Here is an 18244-nt window from a genome sequence, read left to right on the forward strand (position 1 = left end):
CGAAACTGACGGTGGCGAGAAGGGAAAGCCCAGGTGGATCCCCGGGCTGTGGGTGGAACGTGGCGGGTTTCAGATCGGAAGGCCGCACCCAGCCATTTTGCTCTAGTGCTAGCCCATCCGCAGGGACATGCTTCCACCTGCGAGCTTTTTCTGCAGAATGCGGGAGGCCGCCTCCGCGGAGGAGGGGGCGGAGGCAGAGGCGGAGGCGGCACCCAGGGGCCAGGGCCGGGGAGGCCGGGACCATCGCAGTGACAATTTCTTTTCCTGCGGCAGCGGTGGCGGCGGCGGCGGCTGCAGTCTCGGTCTGCCGGCCTGCGCGTGGGTTTGAGAGGGCGGGCGCTGCTTGCCCCAGCGCTGGGAAGCCACCCCCGAGAGAGAGAGGAGGAAGAGGAGAAGAGCAACGCACAGAGCCCGAGCGAGTGGAACTAGCCAGGCTCCATCAGTCCACAGAGGAGAAGGGGAGGCACGGCCAAGGCAAGGGAGTGGGCGACTGCTCGCTGGGTGCCGGGATTACCCGGCTGCAGTGTCTTCCAGCAAAAGCCACGGCGGCCGGGGAGCAGCGGCCACACGGATGCGAAGGCCACACGGCAGGCGCGGGGGCAGCCGCCGCAGTCGCCGTCCCACGCGGGCTCCAGACATCAGAGGTTGCTGGTGAGCAGACGCGCGCGCGCGTGTGTGTGTGCGTGAGTGTGGGCGCGCCCCGGCGCAGGCGGGTGTGCACGCCGAGTGCGTGTGCCCAGTGCGTGTGACCAGCGCGTGTGCCCAGTGGCCGGCGCGCGTCGGCCCTTTTTCAGCGAGCAGCGTCCGGTCCCGCGCTTGCCCCGGGAAGAAGTGCGCTTGGGTGGCTGCTGGCTTCCTTCCTTCCTGGCGTCTGGGCTTCCTCTGTGCGCCCCCCAGCCGGCCTCTAGTGCTTGGCTGTGGCTCCTGGTGGCAGGGCGCGACTCTGGCGGTGACTTACACACGGGTGTGCGTGTGTGTTTCAGCTTCAGCCTTGGGATGCAGCCTGGAAAATGATGTCGACTTTCAGAGGGGCCACTGCGCTTTCTTTGGCTGCGCATGTTGTGGCGAAGGAGGGGTGCGAGTGTTGGAAAACAGACCCTGTACCCTAACTGGGCAGATCAGGTTTACTTTTACGCCTTTTTTGAGCGACTCTAAGACGTTTCCTCTCGCCCTGAGTAATTTTAGCTCTTACCGAAGGCCCCCAATGAAGTGGAGTGTCACTAAAACATGTAATTTCCCAGAACTTTCTCTAAAACAACCCACACTGCTGATACCCAAGGGCCTGAAATACTGTAACTACTGGATTAAAAAAAAAATTATACAAGGGAAAAAATAAATAATTTTGGAGGCAGAACCTGATCTAATCTAGAGGACTGAATAAAACCTTTAAGTGTTTTAAGGCGGGGGTGGGTGGGCTCTGGGAAGCAATGTTTGGTAGTAAGGAAAACAGACATCTTTCAAAGCAGGGAACACACTGCTTTCCAAACATCCTGCTATCGCTGAGAATAACATGAAGTTCTAGGTTTTAAAGTGTTTCCAGAAATTCAATGCATATCACTACGATGCTAATTTATGATCTCAGGATTCAAGGCCCTGTCAAGGTCAATATGGCAAATTTATTGCAACAGAGAAATTACACCTGAAGGTTTGATTTCCTGTTCAAAGTTTTGGGGATAGTTTTCTATTGTTGTTTTACATACAGATTTAAAGCCTACTTTTTTTTTTTTTTTTCCAGATGTTGTTTCAATGGGCAATTTTATGTTTTACTGGCTGGATGCTAAATTGAACTTTAAAAATGTAGTCCCCATCTAGATTATAGTGGGCGTTTTCTAGTTGCATTATAAATATTGTATTAAAAATAAATATGTGTTTATTTTTAATACAAGTTAGTGTCTTTGAACAGTGGGCTCTTCTTGTTTACCATTTGCTCCATTATAGCTTCTTCATTCAAAGCCATGAAACGTTACTGGAATCTGCCTGGGAGATGAACTGGCTGCTTGTTTTCAGTTCAAGCATCTGTACGGCAAATTGTTTGCTATTTTGGGCATTAACTTTTGAGTATACTTCAGCCGTAATTTATGTATCACCTGGTCCTTGAGAGTTTTCAGAAACTTGATTTATGAAATCTTTTTAAAAATAAGCACTATTATATCAGGAAATAATTCAAGTCCTTTACCCATATTGCAGTCTTAAAGGCCAGATTCTTGCCCGCTATTGCCCTGTTTCATAGAACTTTTATTGCCCGTGGGAGGACGGAGGGAGAGGTGACAAGGCTGGTGCCATGACTGTGCCCTCAGCAGAGAGATTTGTACAGTCAGTCACTTCCCTATTCCTTTTGCAGAGGAGGGGTAAACAACAGCTGTCTCTTGGACTTGGTCCCTGAGAAGGGCTGATAAAAACAGTTAAAGAATTGCTAATAATACCTCTTCTTTTTCTCCTTTTATTATTGTGGTAAATACGTATGTAACAAAACATTTGCCATTTCCACATTCTCCACGTACAGAGTTTAGTCATATTATGCTCAACGTGTTGTGCGACTATCACCATTACCCATTTCTAAATTTTTCCATCACCCTTAACAATACCTGTAAAACAAACCCGTTGCCTTGGCAGTCACTAGCGACTCACAGCGACCCTATAGGACAAGGTAGAACTACCCCAAAGGGTTTCCAAGGAGCAGTTGGTGGATTCAAAAGGCCGACCTTTAGGTTAGCAGCCGTAGCTCTTAACCACTGCGCCACCAGGACTCACCCTTAACAATAATCACCTCTTAATATCAGTACACAGGATGGACTGAAACTCAATTTGATCAGACTTCTCCTTAAAAGATTCTTCCCAGGCCTACTTACAGCTATAATCCAGGGAGTGGGGCTGTATTTTACAGGGCAGAAAAGTCTGGTAGCTGTGCTCAAAAATACAAGGGATAGAAGAAATGTGAGAAGAAATATACAGCTAGTGCCCAGGAAGTGGCCTTGCCTGCCCGGTGGGTACATTAACCAATTAGAAACATTTTAATGAATCCACTGGATTCGTGATTCTGTCTATCATCAGCATTTTTTCTTGACATTTATTATTGTTGTTAACTGCCATCCAGTTGATTCCAATTTACGGTAACCCCATGTGTTACCGAGTAGAATTGCTCCATAGGGTTTTCTTGCCTATGATATTAATGGAAACAGATCACCAGGCCCTTTCTTCCACAGTACCACTGGGTGGGTTCGAACTGCCAACCTTTAGGTTGGCAACTGAGTGCAAACCATTTCTGCCACCTAGGGGCCTTTGAAGGTTTTATATAGGTGGCTTCAGTTGAAACTGAGAAATTACTCATGGTCATCCCTGAAAATACTAGAGTCTGCTTTCCATTCTTTGGGGCAGATGGAGTTCAGCTGCTCAATAAACATTTGTAAACGAATAACAATTCTAGAATATCTTTCTCTTCCCAAGCTACTTACATCCTTTTTTGGCAGACGGATTGTTTTGACACCGTATCTTCCTATGACTCACCAGGCATTTTGTCAAATTGAAGCCCATGATACATTTAGCTAAGAAGACCAACATTCTCAGCTGAAGGAACAGTGTTAATTCCTCCAAAATAAAATAAAAACAAACAAAAATCACCGTACTGCTACCTGTTGGTTTGCTTATTCCAGCCACCTGAACATGTCAGCTGTCCAACTGGATGTTTGAGTTCAGAAAACCCGAGTTGACATCAGAACGTTCAGCCCAGGAATAGTCTGGATGTGGCTTTTGTCAGAAATTATTTGCATTTCTAAGCAAGTCAGATGAATTTCTAGTACAATCCTGCATGTCTTTATGCCAAGTGGAGAGGCAAATTAAACTTTGGGCAGATTACTAAACCTTCAAACCACGTATAGTTTGATTTTCTCTCTAAATTCAAAAATAAATTTGTGTTCATTTTGTCCATTGATGTGGTTGACTTAGATTAGACTGTTGGTTGTTTAGTAACTTGCATTTATTAAAAGCACCTTGGTATGAAGAAAAAAAAAAATTTTTTTCTTCTATATATAAGCACCAGTAATTCCTATATGTTGATTTGTCCATGTTAAGCCTTTCAAGGTACTCTTGGAAATCTGTGCATTTTATGCTCTTGAATATTAAGGGTATTATGGAGTCACTTAGGGGAAACCCTGGTGGCGCAGTGGTTAAGTGCTATGGCTGCTAACCAAACGGTCGGCAGTTCGAATCCGCCAGGCGCTCCTTGGAAACTCTATGGGGCAGTTCTCCTCTGTCCTTTAGGGTCACTATGAGTCGGAATCGACTTGACGGCACTGGGTTTTTTGATGGAGTCGCTGGGTAGGGCATGGTTAAGCACTGGACTACTAATTGGAAGGTGGGCAGTTCAAATGCATCCAGAGGCACCTCGGGAGTAAGGCTTGGTGATCTGCTTCTGAAAGGTCACAGCTTTGAAAACTGTATGGAGTGCAAGTTTTACTCTGGCTCGTCATGAGCTAGAATCGACTCAGCGACAACTAACAACAGTGTGCCCTCTTTTTTTGCTTTAGTTCTGATTTTCCATCCTCAGTCATTAGAGGTTCTCCCTGTGACTCATGATCTAATTTCAGGATGAAAGATTAGAAAGCTGCCTGAAATTTGCCTGGATATTAACATTCTGGTGCCTAATAGTAATGCAAGTTTCCACTTTGATATTCTTCTCTTTATGTCCTTCTCCAAGGGGCTTGATAAATTTTGTTTCATCCTGAATAAAGATAAACTGAGATATGTAAACATTTTTTCCTCCATTGGACTGTAAACATTTTTATCCAATGGAGGATAAAAAAAGAATTGCTTATCTCTGTTTTGAAGTAACACAGCCACTGCTATTTTCTGCGTAGTGAGACGTGGCTATTTATATCAAGCATTTATTTGATAAATAGGCATTTGAGCACTTGAACTAGAGTTAAAGGCATATTCCCCCATGTCCTATGAAGGTCCTTGAAAGCCAAGAGGGTGACATTTTGATTTGATGTGGTAGACAGTCATAGGTCCCTTGAAAGGGAGTAAGTTATGACAGCATCTTTTTACAAGAGTACAATTGGGTGGGGAGTGGATTAAGTGGAAACAGGGCATGGAGGTAGCAATCTCATGTGAGATAATGACAGCCTGAAATAGGATCCGGGGGACAGTGTTGATGGAGAAGGGAAAACTTGAGGCAGTCAGAAATCAGGAGTCTTATGTGGGACAGGGAACAAAAACATGTGGCACAAGTATGTTTACTAACATATTCCATGCCTACACCAGACATCACAAGTGGATCACAGCTCGAGTCCTGGTGTACCTTAAGAATCTTGTAACCATTTGCCAAATATTTTTAAACAAATATTAGTTATTGAGCATGTGCTCTAGGTCAGACACTGTACTAATCCTTAACAAATGCTACCTCAAGGATGATGAAGTGGTTAGGAACAGGAGTTCTTTTTCCCACTTACCAGTTGTGTGTCTTTAGGCAAGTACTAACTTCACCAAGCCTCCATTTTCTCATCATTCTGGTCCATTTCTATCTCAGGCTTTGTGGGAGGATTAAGTAAATAAATAAATAGGTTTAAAAGAAAGGTACTTAGTACAGCGTTTGGCACAAACTGCTGGTTGTTACTGTTATTAAAAATGGATTTTTTTTTTTCTTAGCATCATGGACATATACAGCACATACTCATTTGTAATATTTTTCTTTATACCCAGTGATTCAGTGGTGGATGTAGGGAGTATTTGTCTCCCTAATAAGATTTTTTTTTAATATGATTTATCAGACTCTGGGGCCAGTGGCAGTAGTCTGAAAGCCTTGTATGTCGTCCACTTCTCTTCCCACTACAAGATGCTGATGTATTTTCTCATCTATGAGTTTGGTGGACTGATGATGATATTTCAAACCATTTTTATTAAGAATATTTTATAGAGTTACGGCAGAATAAATTCTGTTCTTTCACTTATTGAAGTGATTGTATCTCATGATAAAAGGCCAGATTTTAATTATAGGTGAGAAAACTACGGTAGCAGCAAAAACTAGAAAATTGTTAATTCTTCCAGAGCTTCTTTAGGAATATGTCCTAACTGATTTCAATATTTTAACATTTATTATATGAATCCTTGCAATTCTTTGTTCTCTTAACAAGATTTCAGAAATCTGTATTGTTTTTTTCTAGGAAAGCAAAACTTTTTCCTTGGTCTTGTATAGAGTTTACAGGTAAAACATGCACTATTTAGTTGAAGAAAAAATTTTAAATCTCATTTTGAAAATATATTCTGCCTCCTTTCATTTACCCGTTTGTGTAAATTACACATTTTAATAATTTAACTAGTGCTAAATACCTTTTAAAGAAACAGTTTTGTAATTTCATTACTTTAAATTTAGTGAACGATGACAGAATTTGAGGTCTGGTGAATTTGGTGGAGTTTCTTTGTTTTTCAATTTTCGCAATACTTTTATCAGTGGCATCCCAGTAATTAAACAGAAGATTCAAGAAAGGTTTATATAAGAGATAATTGTTAGGGGACCTATCATGAATTACTCACTTTGATTGTTTGACTTTATGACCCTCCAGGTTAATTTGGAAACACGAGTCCAGAGATAACTCATTTTTAACTCTTCCTGTCCGCACAAGAACTGACTGTTTTTGCATTTGTCTTTGCTCAGAGAATTTCCAGTGTGGGTCTCTTTTGAGACTATTTCTTTTCAAAGTTGAATGAATCCAATGTGCACCTTTTAATTAAAGACAGAAAAAAACCCCAAAACCAAAAAACCTACAACCAGGAGTAGTGATTACAGTTACATCTGGCTCATCTGAAGGCTCTGTGATGGTATGTGTCATGCCTCTAGGGCCATGTCTTTTAACACTGGGAATGTGCATTTCCAACCGAGAAGAATTATAGAGAGGCCTTTATGCCTCTGGTTTCATCCTTAAATCTTCTGGTGGATTGATAATTAGTTCCCCCCCGCCCCCATCTCTTTTATCCTTAAAAAGTTGGTTTATAAATTGGTAGACAGGAAAGTTTTTTTTTTTTTTTTTTTTAACAGTAGGAACAAAATGACTTAGTGATGGAATGAGATTTGAAAAGGGAGGCCTAGGGTAAGCCCTTTGTTCGTTCATGTTCCTGTTCAATGGGGCAGAAGAACTGCTTACTGAATCAATATTGTAATTTAAGCAAAAAAAAAAAACCCAAAAACAATTGGTGTCATAGGTGAGTGTGGCAATGGTTTTTCCAATTGATGAAAAAATTAAAATTGGACCTTGAAATATAAGTGACCATCATATTCTTATGGCATAGTTATTTTTCTTTTGTGAAGAAAAGTGACTAGGGCAGTGCTTCTCAAGCCAGCCTCAAAAAAAAAAAAATAAAAAATCCTCTACCCCACCCTTATAGATTATTATTCGGTCATTTTGGGTGGGGCCCAAGGGTCTTCATTTTAACAGCTTTCTCAGGATTCTGATGTGGGCGTGATGGGTAAACCACATTTTGAGAAGAACTTATTTAAGACGTAATTTTATATTTGGATTCTTCTATTTTTATGTTTTGTTCACTTACTCCTCCTGATTTTCATAGACATTTTCACATAATAGTGCTGCCGTGGCGTTTTTAGAAACCCTGGTGGCGTAATGGTTAAGAGCTATGGCTTCTAACCAAAAGGTCATCAGTTCGAATCCACCAGCCACTCCTTGGAAACCATATGGGGCAGTTCTACTCTGTCCTATGGGGTTGCTATGAGTCAGAATTGACTCGACGGCAGTGAGTTTGGTTTTGGGTTGGTGGCGTTTTTATAATGGCAGTGTATTCTGCATTTCATCTTCTTAATAGTACTTGCTTTTTTCATAATTTATTTTGTTGTTGAGAGTATATATGGTAAAAACATACACCACTTCAAGTTTCTACGAGTACGCTTCAGTGACGTTGATTACATTCTTTGAGTTGTGCAACCATGCTCATCCTTCTTTTCTGAATTGTTCCTTCCCCATTAACATAAACTCACTGCCCCCAAGGTTGCTATCTAATCTGCTGAGTTGATTGCAGGCAGATAGATCGATCTAAAAAGAACATAATGCTCAAAGTAGACATTTGTTACTAGTTAAGCAAAACTATTGTTTGGTTTTAAGAAGAATTCAGGAGATATTTTTGGCTTAAGGTTAATACCTGCTTTTTGATGGAAAGAACCAGAAAACCACAGGGTTGGAGGGAATTTTTAAGAAATAGTGTACATACATCCTTCTGAGTGGCAGATAATGTGGGCAGAGCAGAGACAGGCTTGATCAAAGGGGAAGGTAGGGGAAGACGTACACTGAGGAATAGTAGAAAACAAAGTCTGATAATACAGGAAAAGGGGTCAGATCACAGAGGGCACTGACGTTTAAACCTTTTCTGGCAAGCACTAGGTTACCACTGTACAGTTCTGAGCAGGGATTCACCTGAAGCAAATGGAAGTTAACACCTGAGCCAGGGATACACAGTACCTGGTCCAGAAACGGGTTGCAACAGACTGGTTTGTCACCAGAAAGGCAGAGAAGGAGCAAGGGTGAGAACATGGGGCTCCGAATCTGGCAGGGTTGACTTTGAAAGGTTTATACCGCAGAGCTCTCCAACCCTGTGCTCTTGAAGGTCTGCAACCCATAAATTGCTCTTTCCAGCAACTGTTTTTTAAGGTCAACATTAGATCTCCCAGTACAATCAGCAGCTCAGACCAGCCCATCTGGATTTTGAAAGCCCTTCAATAATGTTTATAGCCTCTACTACTATATGGCGAGCAAGGAGGGCACCATTATTCTCATTTGCGACAGAAGAAATAGGCTGAGAGAGTGAAGTAAGCTATCGAAATTCACACATCTGAAAACTGGCAGGACTAGCAGGATGTAAATTCCACAAGATTAGATACATCTCTCTCCTGGCTCACCATTTTATCACTAGCTCCTAGCACAAAGCTTAAAAAATGTCGCCTGGATGAATTAATTTGTTTGCTAGCAGTATTTGTGGGAAAGATGTATTTTGTCTTGGGATGTACTGAGTGAGCCATCATCATGAAAATGGATGGAGGGTATTTAAAGGCCCAGTTGAAGCCATGAAAAAATATGTACCACAGAATAAAATTATGTTCAGAAAAAAGAAAGTTAATAGTTGAGATGCAAGGAAAGGAAGAGGGAGGAAAAAGAAAACACCTCAAGTTTTTAGAGACCAAGTTTTTTAAGTAGGGAATATGCCACTGATCAAACTCAGGCACTTAGGTTATTTGTAGCTGTCTTGTTCTTAGTTTCTGTATAGAGTTGGTTCCTACTCATAACGACCCTGTATATAACACAACGAAACTTTGCCTGGTTCTGTGCCATCTTCATGCTTGTGGGGATGTTTGGACCTACTGTTGAGGCCATTGTGATCCATAGCGTTTTCACTGGCTAATTTTCGGAAGTAGATTGCCACATCTTTCTTCCTAGAGTGTCTTAGTCTGGAAGCTATGCTGAAACCTGGTTACCGTGGGTGACCCTGCTGGTATTTGAAATACTGGTAGCATAGGTTGCGGCATCATAGCAACACACAAACCACCATAATACAACAAACAGACAGGTGATGGGTCACTGTCTTCAAGCAGTTTTATTTGATGCAGTGATTTCAAGCTTTAATGTGCATAAAGATATTTTGGGCTGCTTGATGGAAATAGACATCCCTGGGGTATCCTTCCCAGAAATTCTGGCCCAGTGGGACCTAGAAGTCTGTTTTATTGTAACCAGTTCCCTCCTCCCTTGCCGAGTAATTATGGTACAGGTGGTCCAGGAACCACACTCTGAGGGATCATTATCTTAAAGGAATGGAGATGTCAGCTATGTGGAAGGAACAGCAGGCCGGCCACTTGCTAACCACTCTGGAAGCATAAAGGGCTCCTCAAGCATGTTTAAATGGACAGCCAGGGGAAGGCATGTAGGGAGCCCACCTTTTTTGAGCTCGTCCACTGAATTGAGGAGGTTGCTTGTGCAGATCCAGACATGTAATTGCAGCCGTTCACTGGAACTTGTTGGACAGTTAAGATTCCCATGGTTGGGAAAAATTGGAGAAGCAGTGGATGAGAAGTACTTCAGGGAAGTTGTCTTTTGTTTTTGAATAGTAGTGCTGGACTAAATTAATCTTGTTGAACTACTATCCTTAGGAAATGTATGGAAATTAAATAAAATGAATGCATAATGCCCAAGGACTGATTCTATCTCCGAGCTTCAAGGAACTGGCAGGCAGGAAAGTGATGTTATTTTAAAAATTTATTTCTGACTCGTTATACTTCATTGAATTAGGCGTCTTCTGGAGAGAATCAAATTGCAGTAAAAAGGGAAGGATATTAAAATGTACATTCACGTTTGAGTGGCTTGTGGATAGCGTATCTGTGAAATGCATCATTTTCAGGAATTACTGTTTGAACAGCAAGAGAGCAGAATTCACACATCTGTACAGATTCAGATGCAAAAAGTGTCTGTGTGCAAATACGAAAACATTACTTTCTCCTGGACACCCCAAATTCATTTAGCCAAATGCTTTATGGTGACTATTGAATCATCTCATTGGAAGTAAAAAGAAGCCTCACAGAATCCTAAATTAGTGTGTCTGGGAGTACATGAAATGCCTTTTTAAATACCACAAATTTTAGGATTTTTATTAAAAACCAGTAAATATTTTGAATTGAACTGTGTTGTGGAAGAATAATTATACATTTGAATTTCTTAACAACATATTCTGGTTGGTCAGCGTACAGGCATTCAAAGAAATCCCTGAAGGCATTATAAATCCCCTTGCCTTTCTTTGGCAGGGAGAAGATTAGGAATCAGATATTTGTGATGCTGAAATGAACTCTTCATTTCTGCAGTAAATCCTATCGATTCTTGTCCAGGGCCCAAGGATTTGACCTTCCTCTGGATTTCACTGTTCACTATTAGACACTAATTGCATGTGACTAAGAGTGTGAGCTCTGAGGTTGTATGCACTGAGCTTTTGAGTCCCTGTTCTCTAGTTACCTCAAGTTACCTAACTCTTCTAGGCTCTAGTTTTCTCATTTGTAAGATGGAAATAACAGTACTAATCACTTATTGGGTGCTTATTGACATCAGGCATTACGTTGTATGTTTTAGAGGCATTATCTCAACAGCCCTATTTGTTAGTTATTATTACCAGTTGCCATCCAGTTGACCCATGTGTGTCAGAGTAGAACTCTGCTCCATAAGGTTTTCAATGGTGGGTTTTTTGGCAGTGGATTGCCAGGCCTTTTTTCTGAGGTACCTCTGGATGGACTCAAACCTCCAACCTTCAGTTGGTGGCCAAACATGTTAACAGTTTGCACAACCCAGAGACTCTAACATTTAAATAATGGCAACTGATTGTTGGTTAACAGTGCCTTAAATAATGGTATGTATTATCTTTTTTTTTTTTTTATTATCTTACATAATAAGTTCAAAATAGGGTGGTTGCAGCATTAGTTCAGTAGCTCAACAATGTCAACAAGGAGCCAAGCTCATTCTACCCTTCAGCTCTACTGTCTTCTGCACACGGGCCTGCTTCTTAGGCTTGTTCCTTCTGGGTTGCAAGATGGCTTCTGCATTTCCAGTCTTACATGAAGACACAACGTCCAGCTGATGAAAAGGCACATATTCTCCAGGATGTCATTGTGTATTCGAAATGAAAATCTCCCTGAGAATCCTCCCAACATGTTTCCCCCAATTTTGGTCACTTGCCAACATTCCAAATCCTGGCTGCAAGAGAGACTGGAGAAGTGAATATCTGTTGTGCCATTGGGCACTGCTGGTGAGACAGAAGGAAGGGGTGGTGGGAGGCGTGGGTGGTGGTTCTAGAGACGACTTACAGGGTCTGTCAAAAACTAATTGCAAAGAAGCAAGTAGTTAAACATCACCCATGTCTGATGTCTAGACTAGAAATCAACATTTCAGGACAGAGGTAATTAATTACACATCTCTTAACCATTTGATGTGTCAAGAACTGATTTTCATTGTGTTCTCGACTGCAGCTGGAAACTGTGATAGAGCCTTTTTGTATTACCTCATTTAATCTTTACCTGAGTTTTTCTGGAAAGGTGTTATTTTCTCCATTTCATTGATGAAGATAATATGCACAAAAAGGTTAAATTAGATGCCAGAGCACTCACAATTCATGAGTTTTGGAAGCTGGATTCTCATACAGGTGTATATCTCCCCAAAACCTGAGCTCCTGGTGCATTTAAGGGTGGCCTGGTTTCATGATAAAAATTGTATTGCACTATGAGAAATAACTGATTTATGGCCAAAAAAGTGTGATTCAGCTGCTCTCAGGGTAGCCTAGACTTAAAGTGATTTAAAACATATACCAGGAATGATGTATTTACCAGTGTTCCCTGTAGCAACTGCGTTCTTGCTGATTGACCTATTCTAAACCACACCATTGTGGTGTGTTTAACCTGGAACATACATGTAGGGATAAGAGACAAGTGCCTGGTACCTAATAGGTACTCACATATAGTACCTACGAGTATAGAAAAAAATTAACAAGAACAGGTATTCCTAATATTCAGATCAGGTTTCATTTTCATCTTCTTTGTACTTCAGAACAGATGAAGTCTCAGCTGGACCACAGCATATTTCTGATGGGCAGATATTATAGACGAGTGTAAAAAAAATCAAAGCATTCTTCAGTTTTAATGTCTGGATTTTGAAGTCTTTCAGGATGAACGGCAGTGTTAGGTAGGTCTAGATCTTTTTTTTTTCTTCCCCTAAAACAGGCCCCAGTTTGTAAGAGTGTGACTCAGGAGGTCCTTCTTTGTGCCTCAGTCATTTAAGGCATGGGAGTGACCCTATACCTTCATTTATCTAAATCAGATTAGGTAACTGCAGCCCACAGTCTAGGTTACGATAAATTCCTTTAGATAATTTCAAGTAAAATGCTCTTGCTCTTCCTGGAAAACATGAACCCTAACCCAGTGGGGAAAGGAAGGCTGTTGGTTTGGGCCAATCAGAAATGAGACTTCAGGAGGTGGTGGGAGGTATTTTGGCTTCTCTGGCCCACCAGGCGGCCCACGCCAGGCAGCCCACACCACCGCACACTGCACACGGCGAAAGCAGCACCAGGGAGAAAGTGGCAGGCTGGGTGATGGCCCCACCGGCTCTTCTCTGTGTATTCAGCTACTATGACTTTGAAAGAGACTCTTGGCTGCCTGGGATTCTCCCTTCTGGGTTCCGGAAAATATTGCTTTATGCCTTTAAGTGGGTCAGGATTCTGAGCTTAGCCACAAGGAAAAAAAAAAAAAAGTATTAAGGAGATCAAGACTGAAAAAAATCATGAAATGAGCACAGTGCTGGGTCATGTACTTACCCCTGTCTATACTTGGTTCTATTTGCTGATGGTTTTAAGAAGCAGAATCGTAGGGTTTCTTCTGTACTTCTTTGGGGGAGTGGAGACTTGAAGACATTGAATTGGGACCCAAAAGGCAACAAGATTCTGCCACTGGGCTGTAAAACCATGAGCTCGTAGAGGGAATAAAGGGTTATAAACTCAGCTATGGAGTGTCAGCTTGGAAAAGGGGCCTGCCTCCTCCTGAGACCTTCAGGGCTGAGACTCCATTTTAGCCACATCACCCCTGGGCACAGTTGGGGGCTACTCAGTTGATCCCAGGAGGTCTAAACAGCAGTGACAGAGGTCAGCTTCTGTGAGTCTATATGGGTCTGACGCCTCTTCTGCACCCCGGCTCCCTGAGCCCTTGTGTGCCAGGATTATCAGATTGCAGACTCTCCTCTTACTCATCCTGAGAAGGTCAGTTTCAAGAGGAAAACGAATGTAGTCTTTGGAGGCTACAGTGAGGAAAAGAGGCTAGAGGTAAAGGCAAGAAGGCAGGAACTCCAAAAAGAATTCTTAAGAGGCATACTACGGGTTCAGCATATCCCAAGACTGTAGTTCGGATGTTATCAAGCAATGAGAATGTGGGCTGTACATGGGGGTGGAGGGTAGGGAGCAGATTGAGATTAGATTGGGCATTCCTGATGAATCTTTTAAGATGGTGGTAAGCCACTCTCAGAGCAGTAAAGTGGGGCTGCAATGACCCCCATTGTGAATGAGGAAAGCGAACCTCAAAGGGGTTAAGTGAGGGTCACTAGCACATAGATGATGGAACCAGAACTCACTCAGGCTTGTCTGATTCCAAAGGATGTGTTTGCACAGTGTCTCCACTGCAAAGTGGGCCTCCACTTTGAAAAGAAAATTTATATTTTATTTGTATATGAGGTTGAATACTTCGTCTGCCTTTGGCATCTTCTGGGTACCTTGCTTCAGTATATTTCTGACCCTCCAAATTGCAATGTGTACCTTACCTTTAGTGTCTTCAACTTGTCTTCACCACGGTAATTGCTGAAGTATAAGGAATTAGAGAAGAGGCCCTACAGCTTCATGCTAGCTTTCCTGCACAGCTAATGTTCCATGGATTACTTCCTTCCCTCATGGACCGTTTGCTTATAATCCTGCCATTTAAGTTGTTTGCATTTCCTCCTGTCGGATATGGAGAACGTAAATGAAAACAACTTCAATTTCCTTATCCAGAGACTAAACTTGCTTTTCACTTGATCCACTGCTGTCACCACCATCCTGTACCACCCAAGATGCTGTTGTCGCCACCCTGGATTTGATTTCTGCAGGAACCTAACTGATCTCCCTGCTCCCTCCCTTGTCCCTCACAGTCTCTTCTCAACACACACTCAGAGTTCTCCTTGTAAAATATAATGCAGTTGAGGTCACTCCTTTGCTCAACACGCTACATAGCTCCTGCTGTCGCCCCGAGTTAAAGGGCCATATGGTGATACCAGGCCTCAAGCTCTTACCCTTCTTCCCCTCACCGACTTCAGTTTCCACCGCTCTCCTCTCTGCTCACCCTGCTGCAGCCACACTGGCCCTCTTGCTTTTCCTGAAACACACCAGATGTCCTTCTGCCTGAAGACTTTCTCACTAGCTCCTTCCCTACGCCGCTCCTTCAAGTCCCTAGTTCGTTTTCAGTTTCCAAATGAGAGCCACCTTGAAAACCCCAGTTAATACCGTAAACTCATGCCCACTATACCCTCTCCCCAGCACTTCTGGTTCCCCTTACTTTGCTTTTTTTCTTTTTCTAAAAGCACGCATTACCTTCTAACTTACTGTATGAATCACTTATTATGCTGATTGTTTATCTCTTCTTTCTAGAATCTAAACTCCAAAAGGGCAGGAATCTTCGCCTGTTGTATTCCCTGATAATGGCCCGTGTACCTAGAACAGTGCTTGGCATATCCTTGGTGCTCAGTTCATATTTGTTGAAGGAATGTATGGTTGAATTATTAAATGAACCTGTATTAAAAGAATCAAATGAACTACCTGGAATCTGAAAGGGAGACCCTGGGTAGTACGAATGGCTATCACATTCGGCAGCTAACTGAAAGATAGGAGGTTCAAGTCCACCCAGAGGTGCTTCAGGAGAAATCTGTGGTGATCTGCTTCCCAAAAAGCAGCCATTGAAAACCCTGCAGAGCATAGTTCTACTGTGACACACATGGGGTCCCCCGAATCAGAATTGATGCAATGGCAACTAGTTTTTAAGTTCTTGAAGGCTGGTGCATTTGAGGGCTACCTTTTAATACAGACCTAGAGCCAAGTATTTACTAAGCTTCTATATTTGATGGGGAGTATACAGTAGGCTTGAAGAAGCTTGTGTCTTTGTTCATTCATTCTTTTATTTATTCACTCAACAGAGAGAGAGAGAGAGCCTACTTGTAGTAGGCACTGTTCTAAATTTGGAACAAAAGACAAGTAATAACAACAACAAAAAAATGTTCCAGGTACTGGGCCCCATGGTACCAGATCCTCTGATTTTTGTTTTTGTTTTTTAAGAGAAGCTGGAAATCAGAATTTTTACACGAAATTTTCTGATTTTTAAATGTTGATAAATAATTTAAAAGTTGAAATTTACTGTACAACCAGATTAAACATGTAGGACAGCCGGAGGTTGCCTGTGGCTGTCGTTTATGGTATCTGGCTTACATTCTAGCCTGAGGTGTGTGGTATTGACTCCGAACTTTAGAGAAGAAAAATCATTGTGGGCTGAAGAAGCCTGAAATTTCTACATGGATATGTGGGATCTTATAGGCTGGGCAGGAGTTATGGGAGCAGGATGAAGGGAAGGAGGAAGGGGGTGTATTTCTGTTACTTCCAATACCTGGGGCAAGGATGCAGAGGCGGGCAGACAGGACGCTGAGGCTGAGGAGGGGTGATGGAGGATGAGTGTTTCCTGATCAGAATTGGTGATAGTGTCCCATGGAGCACACCGAATCATCCTATCTGGGTTAAACTTACGGTGTTAGTCAGAATACAAGTCCACCTGCCTAAACAAAGAGTCAAAGTATTAGGCAAGGTAGTTCCACCCTGACACACATGGGGCTGCCATGAGTCAGAATCGACTCAATGGCAACTAACAACAGAAAGTCATCACTCTCATAATGGTTCGAGAGTAAGCAAACTAGGGTGCTCCTTTTCTCTTCTGGTTTTGCCATTGCTGCATCTCATAATTCAAGATGGCTGCACTCCACATCAGCATCCCAGCTGGTAGGAAGGGGCGGGGTGATGACAGCCATGCCCCTTCCTTTAAAGGGCACCATCCAGACTTAGGCCTCACTCTTCTGCTCACATGCCATTGGCCAGAATTTGGTCACATAGCCACACTGACTCCAAAAAAGTCTGGGCAATGGACATTTTAGCTGGGAGACTATGTATCAGCCAAAAATGATATTTTTGTATCAGAAAGAATGGGTGTTGTGGAATATATAGCAGTCTGCTGCACTTGCTCTTTGTGAATCTCAGGACCTGTGAGGAAAGTTATCTCTAACTGTATCCTCAGTTAAGATTTTCTAATTATTTTAGCAAGGCCTGGGTAACACAAATGGAAGGTGGTACTTGAAGCTAGTGACATGAAGAAATACGTGGCAGCTGCATAGAGTTTCCCAGAGTAGCATCTGGTTGCTGGCGTTGCTGGTGTTAGTGGTGGAGCTGCTCATCAGTTACAGCAGGGCTGTCTTTACTAGACCAGCGCTGCAGTGTGATTTTGGGTGATGTTCCTGGATATGCAGCCTCTGGGCCCAATTTCCCTGGCCCTCATGGAAATGTATGACCTTTTCGACGTCCTTCTATGAATTCAAGAGTGGGTGCCTTTGCTTGCCACTAAGAATCCTGCTTGCTACATTCCTAAATGCCGTCGTCTCGAAAAGCTGCTTCTCCAAGAGTTGTTTGGAAACCTCATGTCTCAGAATCACCTGGACCGCTTCTTAAAAGTGCCTATTCATGGGTTCAAAACCAATGGATTCAGAATCTTTGTGGGTGAATCCCAGGAATCTGTGTTTTAAACAAGTCTCAGGTGTATATGATTTTCTTTTTTTTTTGGTACAGTAAAATTTAGGAACCACTGTTTTCATGTTTCCGATTTTTAAAGTTATTTGCTGATTGTGTAGGGATCTGAGTAACTACTAAGAAAATTAATTCTAGGTTTTTACAAGACCATAATAAATGACTGTCTGGTATTTGCTTGTCCGCCTTTCTCCTCCCCCCACACCCTCCATAAATGTTTGTTCTGTCTCCTTAACTTTTTGGAAGTCTTTTTTTTTTTTTTTTTTCCTGGTTTATACCTTCTCATTGAAAAATGATAATTCCCCAAATGGAATTGCCTCTATTCAGTGGTGCCAGAACTGTTAACTGGGGTTTAAATTAAACTGAGATAGTAGTTGTCTCTAGGTCATTAACTTTCTCGGGCATTTCTGTAACCTGCAGGCTTGGATCTCAGTGTTAGTTCAGGGATCTGTGGAGAGGGTGAAAGGGAAAAACTGGAACACCCTGGGTGCCTTGCCTTGAAGGGTTTCTCAACCACATTTCAGGCCAGAAGTAGCAAAGAAGGCTTGACTTGATCGATGTATGTTCTCGTCTCTCTGCATTGTACATGCAGACAGGCTGTGCCTTAAACTCCCAGGTAGCCAGTAGACTTCTAGGAATGGGACACATACACCCACTGGTATCAACCATGCCATGGGTGCTGTGTTCATCTGTGATCGAGCTGGACACACGAGACATTTACACAGTGTTGGCAAAGTCAAAGCCATTATTCTTATAGAAAGCAGACATTAAACAATAACAGATTCCCAAAGGGGAAACGCCTACCCTTCCCCAAATTACCCATGTCCATTCTTATGTCGCTGGGCAGGCGTGCCGTGGTTCAGGTGGGATGCAG

The 18244-nt window shown here is 42.5% G+C and overlaps 1 protein-coding gene across 2 annotated transcripts in view; it reads left to right on the forward strand.

Annotated features, from left to right (window-relative positions):
- The first annotated feature begins 208 nt into the window (after positions 1-208).
- STAMBPL1 (STAM binding protein like 1) overlaps positions 209-18244 on the forward strand; it is a 46926-nt gene continuing 28890 nt past the window's right edge. For both annotated transcript variants that reach the window (XM_049855349.1, XM_049855348.1), the window contains exon 1: positions 209-651. The gene's annotated coding sequence lies outside the window, so the exon portion shown is untranslated. The remainder of the gene's footprint in view (positions 652-18244) is intronic.

Source organism: Elephas maximus, chromosome 16 (assembly GCF_024166365.1).
Source record: "Elephas maximus indicus isolate mEleMax1 chromosome 16, mEleMax1 primary haplotype, whole genome shotgun sequence".
NCBI classification, from domain to species: domain Eukaryota; kingdom Metazoa; phylum Chordata; class Mammalia; order Proboscidea; family Elephantidae; genus Elephas; species Elephas maximus.